The 10,779-nt window shown below is 44.2% G+C and overlaps 1 long non-coding RNA gene across 2 annotated transcripts; it reads right to left on the minus strand.

The window, feature by feature from the left end:
* On the minus strand, window positions 1–10,779 carry LOC142014639 (uncharacterized). 2 transcript variants are annotated; one of them, XR_012646013.1, is made up of 2 exons: window positions 5,840–10,779; window positions 1–4,693 (listed from the first exon to the last, which is right to left on the minus strand). It is a non-coding gene; the product is annotated as an uncharacterized LOC142014639 (long non-coding RNA). The 2 variants fall into 2 exon arrangements; XR_012646012.1 differs by having other exon boundaries at window positions 1–5,366.

The following is a 10,779-nucleotide window of genomic DNA, read 5'->3' on the forward strand; positions in this document are numbered from 1 at the left end:
CATCTTTCAACATTTTAATGAGATGGGTGAGCCTGACATCCAACAGCCGATTGGGCTGTGCCCCTGTTGTGAAATTTCACCTCCCCCAGGGGGCCTGCCACCCACTTTGCACACCCCTGGTCTAGAGAGTCTGTTTATAATCTGCTACCATAGGCAGCACTCACGAGTGGAGCCAGCCAATGGAACGGGGGTAGCTTTGCCTAGTAATTCTAAGTACACAGTATATTGAACTTTTGGTATGGACCCCTCATTTGTGTCCCAAAATAACCCAAGCCATGAACCGTATCGGTTTCTCTCTCTCTCTCATGTTTCTAGCTATTACATTTGTTTTTTGGGTGTTTATTGCTTTATAAAAAATGAACTTATGGAGACAAATCTAAAGGTGGAGAGAGACTGTTGATGGGTCATTAGAACAAGGGAGTAGAGGTCAAGACTCCTGGGTTCTAGGTCTGGGCGGGAGTGTGGTCTGCTTAGGGAACGGGATTGAGAATCAGAACTTCTGGTACTATTCTTGCATCTGCTACTGTGCTATCTTGACCAAACCACTCTCCCCCTCTGTTTCTCAGTCTCCTCATCCATTCAACTCAGAGGGCTGTGAGGGTTAACTCATTAATGCTTGCAATACAGGGTTGTCAATTAACGTGCATTAATGTCTACTATTAAAAGTGTGTTAACACTTCTTAATTAACAGAGCTACAGTTTAGACTCCCAGTGCCTGTGGCTGTTGTAATCCAAAGCAGAGACTTCACTTTGTTTTGTACTGCAGTAGAGATTGCTTTGGTTCCCTTAGATTATTTAAATGCTAATTTTGCAAGCCCTTACTTGCAGCAGGTTTGCTATGCCATTTACCACCATAACACAAAGTTTGTGTGTTCATTAGAAACTGGTTTACTAGGTGTTGGGGGAGGGGCAGAGGGTGAAAAGGCAGAGGTGATGGAATTAACTGTTGGTAAACTGTCTTGCAAGATGGTAGCCATGTGAGTACTTAGGTGAAAGTACAACATATTGTCTAGGGAGCTAGAGAGAGCTCTCAATAAATTTAAAGTTGTGATTAAATTTTCCAAAAGGCCTGGAGCATACTACTATCTTTTGTAATGAGGGTTAATGAAATATCATGCTTCAGATCACAGGATGACAGCTCCCAGGTCTCAGGTAGGAATTCTCCTTACTCCTATCTCCACACATGAGCCAGCTTTATGTTGCCTGGCTCACTTTCCTATGTCAGAAGCTGGCCTCTGCCAGAGGCACAATACCAAATAAAATCCTGGTCCTGCTATGCCTATGAGGATAGCTTTTGTGGGTGCCTTTTTCTGGTCCTAGGACTCTGCATGGGTCTATGCTAGTCAATCTTTATTTAAGTTTATATTTAAGAAGAGGTTAGATAGATGGCTTTCAGGGATGGTCTAGAAAGTGCTTGGTCCTGCCATGAGGGCAGTGGGCTGGACTCAATGGCCTCTCGAGGTCCCTTCCAGTCCTACTCTTCTATGATTCTATGATTCTATGATCTCGTTGTAGAATTAGCAGTTTCCAGAAATCTTGTGCACATTGGGCAAATTTGCATGCTGCAGTTCATATTGCTAACCCCAAGCATTCAAAAACTGGGAGAGTTGATTTGCAGATTGAGATTTGTAGAAAAATAAAACTAGGATTTCCATGTTCAAGTATTTTTTCTCTACAAACATGAAGGCAAAATTTTTATAAAAATAAGTGATGGTTTAACAGCACAATTAATCACACGATTAATTGTGATTAATTTGTTAAATCACTTGACAGCCCTATTGCAAAACTGAAGTGCTACATCTGAGTATTATGCAGGTCACTAGAAATAGCTGTTGGTATGCTGAGAAAGGGGGGGATTGCTGCAGACACATAACTTGGGCTTGGGAAACCAACCCTCAGCAACCTGATCTCAGACTTTATGTAACAGATAAATTGCAAAACTGCCTGCTCTACCAAATAATCAGGTCTTATGTTGCCTGGGACCTGAGGACAAAGACTGTCATATCCCACCTCCACCATATATATTAGCACTGATAAAAGAGTGGCAGCTATAGGACCAAGGCAGTCCCCTCTCCCAGCTTACACTGCAGGGCTGATGTGCCAATAGGAAGCCTATGTTAGTAAACAAGAGGCAGGATCTTGTAGCTTGTTTGTAAGCCTTGTTTGGGATTCCAGTCTGAGAAAGTTGTGTAACTACACTCACATTCTGCTAGTTTTTTGTATACCCTCAGATAGCACCATCTCAGTGAGCTCAGGGGCATGGGCATGGATTTCCTATGCCCTTTCCCCCTTTGCTTGGATCAGATGACACTTCTACTTTAGGAAAGAGTTTATTTCATGAGCACATGTGGGACAAGCCTGAGCCTGAAGGGTGGTGATGGAGGGGGGTTGTGTGATTTGGACAGAGTGCACACTGCTAGGAGAGTCCTCAGCCAGCCCTTGAAAAACCCCATAAAGTCTCTAGTCTGTATCAGGTTTTAATCATCTGGGAGTCTGAAGATTTGTAATTGCAAACAGATTTCCCACATGCTAATGGATCTCAGAGTGACAAGAAGGGGCTTCCACTCAGACCTGGAGCCATCCACCTGGAGGAGTGGGATAGGGAAAACTTTTCTCCCCACTCCACAGACATGTTCTGCTGTCCTGTTGATGCCTCTCTGAAAAAGGCTGCTGGTCTCCTGCATTCTCACTCCTGCTGTTTCTCATCCTCTCTTCCCTTGCATCAAAAGCCTGAAGTTATGAGGTTGCCTCACTGCACTGCACTGATCAGTTAATTCTGCACGATGGCTGCTTCAGTCCTTGCCCTTTCTGCTGAGTGGCAGCCACAGATCCAGCTAGGCCACCTGAAGACAGAAGTTTCAAAAGTGGAAACCTTAAAACTAAAAGCTGGAGCCAAAACTCCACAACTAATTTTTCAGGGCTTATCTGCTGCAACAGTAACTCATTCCCTAGGGAACTGGGTTCAAACAGGTGGACTAAAGGTGAAAGGCTACATATCCCACTACAAGCCCTGTGCATCTATCCAATCATCCTTCAGTCCATCAGTATCAGGCTCCTCATTGTGGTACCCAAGCACCTGATGCTCTGATTCTTTTTGGTTTCCCAGTAAACTTCAATGTTTTTTTTTCTCCCCACGTTGAGGGCACTTCTGAACGTCTCACAAATAGGCAGCAGGCAGCCCAAGAAGCTATGCATATGTGATGTGTAACATGGTGGGTCTGTTTGTGTTGAGTCAATTTACGTTCTTGGAAAAAGCTTCATTTATATCCTGTTGGATTCAGGTGATTCCCTGAAGTATATTTACTGTTTCCTTTTTATTGCTTTGGTCTGCCTTTAGCTACCTCCCAAAGGTATTTACAAAGCACATATTCTGCAGCATGTTATTCCAAAACCTATCTGATACAATCGTGGGGGAGATCAGCCCAAGAATTACTGAAAACTGTCATTTCAAAAGTCTTATCTTTGCCAAGAATCTAGGTTCAAAAGGTTGACAAGAGGTCACTGACTTTTGAAAGCCCAAATATCAAGATCCCTGGGGCCTGGTTTTAAGAAATGCTGAAAATACCCAACAGCAGCTGGGATCTGGGGCTGCTCAGCACGTCAGAAAATCAGACCCCAGGGGTCTCAAAATATAGGCACCCAAAATGAGTAGCTTATTTCTGACATTTTGGCAGCTTTAAAAGCATGAAGCAATGATAGCTCCTAGGCCCGGAGGTAAATCACTGTTGGATATTTCCCGTGGCTCTGTCCCAGAGATATGTTTGATTTCCTGTTTGTGTTGATAATTTCTTTCTAAATATTTGGGGCCTGAAGTTAAACTGACCAAGAGCAACCAACTCCCGAAAACGTCTAAACAAATGGATCCGAAGCATGTTGCTGGGATTTGAGATCCTTTCAAATCTTGAGCCAGCCATGCAGAGGAGCTTAATTAACCCTGGAAAGTAATATAGAATAGAAAATTTCAGTGATCATCGTTAGGGGGAAAAAAATAGCTTTTCCCAAATAAAAATGGACCTGGTCCAAATTCTGTATTAAGTAACCCTATTGCAGCTAATGGAATTATACTGAGTGGGAAATAAATCAGCCTTGAATTTGGCTGTGTGTGTTGCTGGAACCGAAACGTCACTAACAGGTAGAATAGAATTGTATGCGGAAAATGGGAATTTGTTTCCTGCTGGTAGAAATGAGCAGGGCACATTTGGTATCTGATGCATTTCTAATTCAGATAGCATGGACTGAAAGACTCTTAATCCTGGTCACATACCCTTCTGATTACAGTGGCTGCCACTGAGGTGAAGACACGGATGAGTTCAAACAGCCATATGGGCATTTGGGTATTTCTCTGATTTGCATCAAGAGCCTGAAGTCTTGGCCAGACAGGCAATGCTGCTTGGGGTTTCTGATACTTCTTGCTTCAGTTCAAGTTGTTGAGATTTGGAGAAGGCCCTGAGTGATGCTGCTAAGCCAGCTGCCACTATCCCTGTCCCAACGCTTACCCTGAAGGACAGGCTATAATTGCTGAGCAGAGCCCTTTTCTCTTCCTCCTGGGGAAATACCATCACCCAACTCCTCCTCCTCTCTCTGCTTTCCTGTCAAACGAAGGAAGTTTTTACAGGCCTGTGGCCGGCAGAGGGGCTGGGGGGCAGTTCCCTCCTCAGTGTAGGATTCTTGGTTGTAGCAAAAGTTGTCTCAGCTGTAAAGGAAAAGGAGACTAGGGAGAAACTGCTTCTGTCAGATGTATGGCACTCAGTGTGTTGGGGGTGGGGACTGGGGCAGGGCCCAGGGCAGGTCGGAGGCCTCTCTGGGCTTTCAGCCTGTTGCTGAGGTAGGGTCCTTTAAGGCCAGACATTATACAACAGATACATACTGATAGGGAAGAGGGACCCATCCTCTTTCCTGCAGTCCTGGCTATCTGCTGTGTCCCCCAACTCCATCTTTGTGTGGGGAAGGAATGGATTGGGATGGGGAATGGGACTGCAGCTCATGAGGAAGGTGGTAGCGCATGTGACCAGGTATTCAAATCCGTGCTGGCTAGGAAGGGTTTATGAGCTCCCTGTGAGGTATTGTATGCTCAATTAGCCCGGCCGTGTTTCAGCTTCAAGAGGGATCAGGTTAGGGGGTTGGGGCAAACCAGAGATAGAGCATCCAAAGGAGAGAAACAGCCTGCCCAGGGGGCAGAGTAAAACGGAGAGTGGACTGGTAGTTCCAGTTTTGTGTGAGAAGCCTGGGTGGTCCCAGGAGTTCAGTGAAGTCTGGTCAGACAAGGTCTCCCTGTGGGCGTGTAGGCCCCTGACACAGATTGATAGGTTGAGTGGTTACTAGGACCTTGTTGGAGGATGTTGAGAAGCTATTGCATCAAGGTCTGCCTGAAAAAAAAACGAGTGAAAGCTGTTCTTCCCTGGGAGGAAGAATCTGTCTGCTTGGGTTTATGCTGGAATTTGAGGTGGAGATTCTGCTTCTGTCTCAGCTAATCCCCACACTGGTACTTCGAGTACAGAATGTGGAGCCCATAAAAAGACTTTAAAAGGTGACTGGCCATTGGTGTTCTCTGTAAGCTGAGCACTTGGGAGGCCACCCAGGAGAGATTCAGGTGCCTCCCAGCTGCTTAGCAGAGCGCCACAGCAGGGAGCATAAGTTTCTATTGGTGGTGCACATCCACTTGCCTTGGTGCATATAACAAAATTTATTCCACCCATTGATGGAAAAAAATAGAGGGAACACTGCCTGCCACTAAAGACAACTTCTTAAAACTCCCCAAGGTCACAGATGCCCTGACATTGGGTGACATGCTGCCACCATCCAAATGCAAAAACCCCTTTGAGAACCAAAGAACACGCACTTGATCATTTCTTCCAGTGGGGTACTGCAAACTCTTCAATCCTCCACCATGCGAGAGCTTGAAAAGAAACTGTAATTCATAATAGCCGACTTTTCCATCTCCAGCATGTGCACCCAGAACGTCCTGCCTTCTTGGACACAGGAACCAGATCATACCTTAAAAAGGCAATTTTATTAACAAAACAAAGAAGACACATTTGGTAAAGCATACTCGGTTGCTAGGTGTTACAGAGCAACTGAAAAACAGGCGGATAAAAGTACAATAAATTGCTTCCCTGGGATGCAGTTTAAAAGCTAGAGTGTTTGGGGGAGGGGACAAGGTACATGGCTCAGCACAGATGAGCTCAACAAACCCCAAAATAAAGCAAGTAACCAGATCACACCTGAATAAACAACTCACATATCTGTTGTTCCTGTTCCAAGGTTTAGTCCTTCCTTAGGACTGGATATTGATGGAAATTCCATTCCTTGCTCCCGGCTTAACTCAGCTCATGCAGCTCACCTCAGCTCACACAAAAGACTGCAGCAGGCAGATCACTGCTTCAGTTTGAATCTTGCACTCTCTTTCCACTGGCTGTCCTGATCAGAACCCAAGATCAGTTCTGCCAACACTTCCTGGAGATTCTCAGGAACCCCCTGTCTCTAGGATTAACCCTTCCAGTCACTTTAGCTACCTGAATGGCTTGGGATGGCAACAAAAAGAGAGTAGCTCTCCCATTCATCACAGCTACCCTGGAAGAGGATGAATTAGTTTGGCTGGAGAAGACTGTAGGAAACTGAGGCACAGCTGCTGCAGTAACATCATCTATCACAAGGGAGTATGCAGGGGTAGCACCATTGCATAGAGTGTAACAGCAGAGCTGGGCTGGGAGACCAGGCTTGGACTGAGGTACATTGCTGATATGTGGCGAAAGAAAAGCTTGCATTGTACTGTAGCCAGTACAATTGGGAGGTACATTTTGGAGCACCGTATCCATCCACATCTGTTCAATAGCACTTGCTGGGGCTGTTAAAGGGGCAAATGCCATTTAGGAGTAGAGCACCAATTATCTGAACTGTGTTCCCCAAAAATCTCACTAACTGTGTCCTGAAGCTTATATGAACCACTTGTGGGGACGTTGTGCCTCTGCCCCCAGCCATACATTTTGTCTCTGTAAATTTGTATGTGAGTACAGCTGGCAGATGGCGTTCAGAGTTGAATAAAAGCTACTGCAAGACAAGAAAACTACGACCATATAGAGCATAGAGCCTCTTCTCCCTCCCACTCCTTCTATCCATCATGAAACAGCCAGTGATTTCTTGCCATCATGCAGAAGTGAAGCTGCTGACTGAAACTCAACAAGAGCAATGACTCTGCCTAATGTTAGAGCTGCCTGCTAATCCCCAGCACTCCGCATGCTCTCACTCTGATTTATAATTTAGACCACTCTCGCCTCCACAATCCCAGCAGATTCACATTTTCCATTTTAGTTTCACTCTTCCCACTTGACACACTTGTGAGTAGGACAGGGGGGTCTGACTCCACCTCCCTTCATCAGCTCTGACGTTATATTACATTTTTCAACGTAAATGTTATTGTTATTCTCTACCCTCTCACACCTTCTTTGGTGAAACTGATCTGAAAGCAGATCTTAGTTTTGCAGTTGGCACTTGGGCTCTGATCACAATCTGGGGTTTTTCAGCAACTCTCTTGCACAATATTTAATAATCTAGTAGCTGCTGACAACATGTTCACTTTAATCTTTTCCATCCACGTGCGGAATAAATTTTCCGTGCATGGAGGCATATGCAAATGTACACCACTAGTGGAAACAAAACCTAGCTGTGGGCACTCTGCGCATTTGCATCTCTCCTGAGTAGCTGCACAAGTGCCCATCTTACAGGGATCGCTGGCCACTGGTAGTCAACAGTTTATATTAAAGAATCCAGGTCTCTAGGCCAAGGGAAAAAAACCTCTTTTGTATTATAAGAACCTAAGAACAGCCATACTGGGTCAGACCAAAGGTCCATCCAGCCCAGTATCCTGTCTGCCAACAGTGGCCAGTGCCAGGTGCCCCAGAGGAGGCGAACTGAAGACAATGATCAAGCGATTTGTCTCCTGTCATCTGTCTCCAGCCTTTGACTAAAGGCTAGGGGCACCATACTTTACCCTTGGCTAATAGCCATTTATGGATCTAACCTCCAAAAATTTATCAAGCTCTTTTTTAAACTCTGTTAGAGTGCTGGCCTTCACAGCCTCCTCTGGCAAGGAGTTCCACAGGTTGATTGCGCTGTATGAAGAAAAATTTTCTTTTATTAGTTTTGAACCTGCTACCCATTAATTTCATTTGGTGTCCTCTAGTTCTTATATTATGGGAACAAGTAAATAACTTTTCAATATTCACTTTCTCCACACCATTCATGATTTTATGTACCTCTATCATATCGCCCCTCAGTCTCCTCTTTTCTAGACTGAAAAGTCCCAGTCTCTCTAACCTCTCCTCATATGGGACCTGTTCCAAACCCTTAATCATTTTAGTTGCCCTTTTCTGAACTTTTTCTAATGCCAGTATATCTTTTTTGAGGTGAGGAGACCACATCTGCACGCAGTACTCAAGATGTGGGCGTACCATAGTTTTATCTAGGGGAAGTAAGATATTCTTCATCTTATTCTCTATCCCTTTTTTAATAATTCCTACCATCCTATTTGCTTTACTGACTGCCACTGCACATTGCGTGGATGTTTTCAGAGAACTATCCACTATAATTCCAAGATCCCTTTCCTGATCTATTGTATCTAAATTTGGCCCCATCACATTGTATGTATAATTGGGGTTATTTTTCCCAATGTGCATTACCTTACACTTACCCACATTAAATTTCATTTGCCATTTTGCTGCCTTATGGATCCAGGATTCTCCGGTAGACAATAGCGTTTGGCGGGGTGGGGTTGAGAGGGGGAGGTCTTGCTTTCACAATTGTCAGAGAAAGTCTTGCTTTCACAATTGTCAGTAGCAGAGAATCTACCACAACCCTGGGTAACGTGATCCAGTGGTTAATTACTTTCATCATTAAAAATTTACACCTTATTGCTAGTCTGAAAAGTCTAGCTTCAAATTCCAGCCATTGAATTGTGTTGCACCTTTTTTCTGCTAGATTGAAGAGCCCATTATTAAATATTTGCCCCCATGTAGGCACTTGGGATGACTTAATTGCAGTCTATCTATCATTTCTTTTTAAGCTAAACAGATTGTGCACCTTGAGTCTATCTCTATAAGGCAGGTTTTTTTAAAATCATTCTTGTGGCTCTTCCTGGAACTGTGTCCACTTTATCAACAACCTTCTTGAACTGTGGACACCAGAAATGGGTACAGTAATTCAGCAGCAGTAACATGAGTGACAAGTACACAGGTGAAATAACATCTGTACCTCCTCCCTGAGATTGCCCTCTTTAGGCATCCAAGGATTACCTTAGCTGTTCTGGCCACAGGCTAACACTGAATGCTCATGGTCAACTGATAACTCACCACAGACCCTCAAATCTCCTTCAGAGTCACTTCCCAAGCAAGAGCATCTGATGGAGTGAGTCTGTGCTCACGAAAGCTCATGTTCAAAACTTTTCGGTTAGTCTATAAGGTGCCACAGGACCCTTCGTTGCTGTTCTCAAGCAAGAGTCTCCCATTCTGTAAGTCTGTTCCTAGAGGCATATATTTGGCTTTATTAAAACACAGATTGTTTAATTGTACCTAATTTACCAAGCAGTCCGTCTTGCTCTGAATCACTGACATGTCCCCTCAATTTCTATGCTATTTGCAAACTTTATTAGTGACAATTTGATGTTTTCTTTCAGATAATTTTTATCAATGTTAAATAGTTTAGAACCAAGAACCGATCCCTACAGGATCCCACTGGAAACACAGTAACTCAGGCTAAGGCGACACCACAGTTTTTATTTCAGGATACATCCTAAGCTACCTAAACACACGCAAACATACCACCCACACAGAACCATGCACATAATATGCAGATATCCACACAAGCTACTCCAAGACCTATGCATGTAATCCACAGATATCCATCCAAACCAGCACACACTATATATAACAAAGCACATAGAGTACATGTGGTCATGCACACCACCTGCGAAAGAGCATGTAGATCCAACCTTCTACCCTGACAGTGAGCATGCAAAAACACAGCATTCCCTGTCTCCTCTCACAGGGTTTGACTTTTGGCTGAAAAATATGACTTTCCTGAACAAGCAATAAAAATTAACTAGACAGCCATCTTCAGCAGAGGGATCAGCCACAGCCAGAATCCTCCAAACTGCAGACGTCAGAAATCGGCTCAGCTGATGCGTGGCTTTGCCTTTGGAGTTGATTCAACTGCTGTCTGCTGTAGAGTGAGTGCTAGTGAAACACAAAGGCTCTTTACAGTGTGTAACATGCATGGCAGGATGGAGCCACAGAGAAGACCACTGCAGAAATACATAGCTTTACCTCACACATAGAGATAGTTACACACATCTCCCACAAAACAGACACACACCTTCCAGGAGATAATGTGGACATACTTCTCTACACAAGCCTAAATTAAGGCCCATGCGCACACCCTTCACAAGCCCACGTGTATAACCACACCCACACCCTACAAAAACCTACATGAAAGCCCATGCAGAAATCCACACAAAATCTCATACACAGACCAAGTGCTACACAACAAACACATATACAAACCAATGCACATCGGTAGGAAACTACAGTCTCCAGGCTCTAGTTAAAGTAGATGGAGCAGGCAAGGTCTTAGTGATGGTGAACCGTTACAGAAACAGTCATCACAAAGTTTTGAACCTGTGCATGATGGTGCTTTAATATTAATCATAGAAATGAAAGGCTGGAAGGGAACTTGAGAAGTCACAAGGCTGGACCAAATAAATTTAACTATCCTTGACAGGCGTTTGGC

Source organism: Carettochelys insculpta, chromosome 6 (genome assembly GCF_033958435.1).
Source record: "Carettochelys insculpta isolate YL-2023 chromosome 6, ASM3395843v1, whole genome shotgun sequence".
NCBI lineage: Eukaryota > Metazoa > Chordata > Testudines > Carettochelyidae > Carettochelys > Carettochelys insculpta.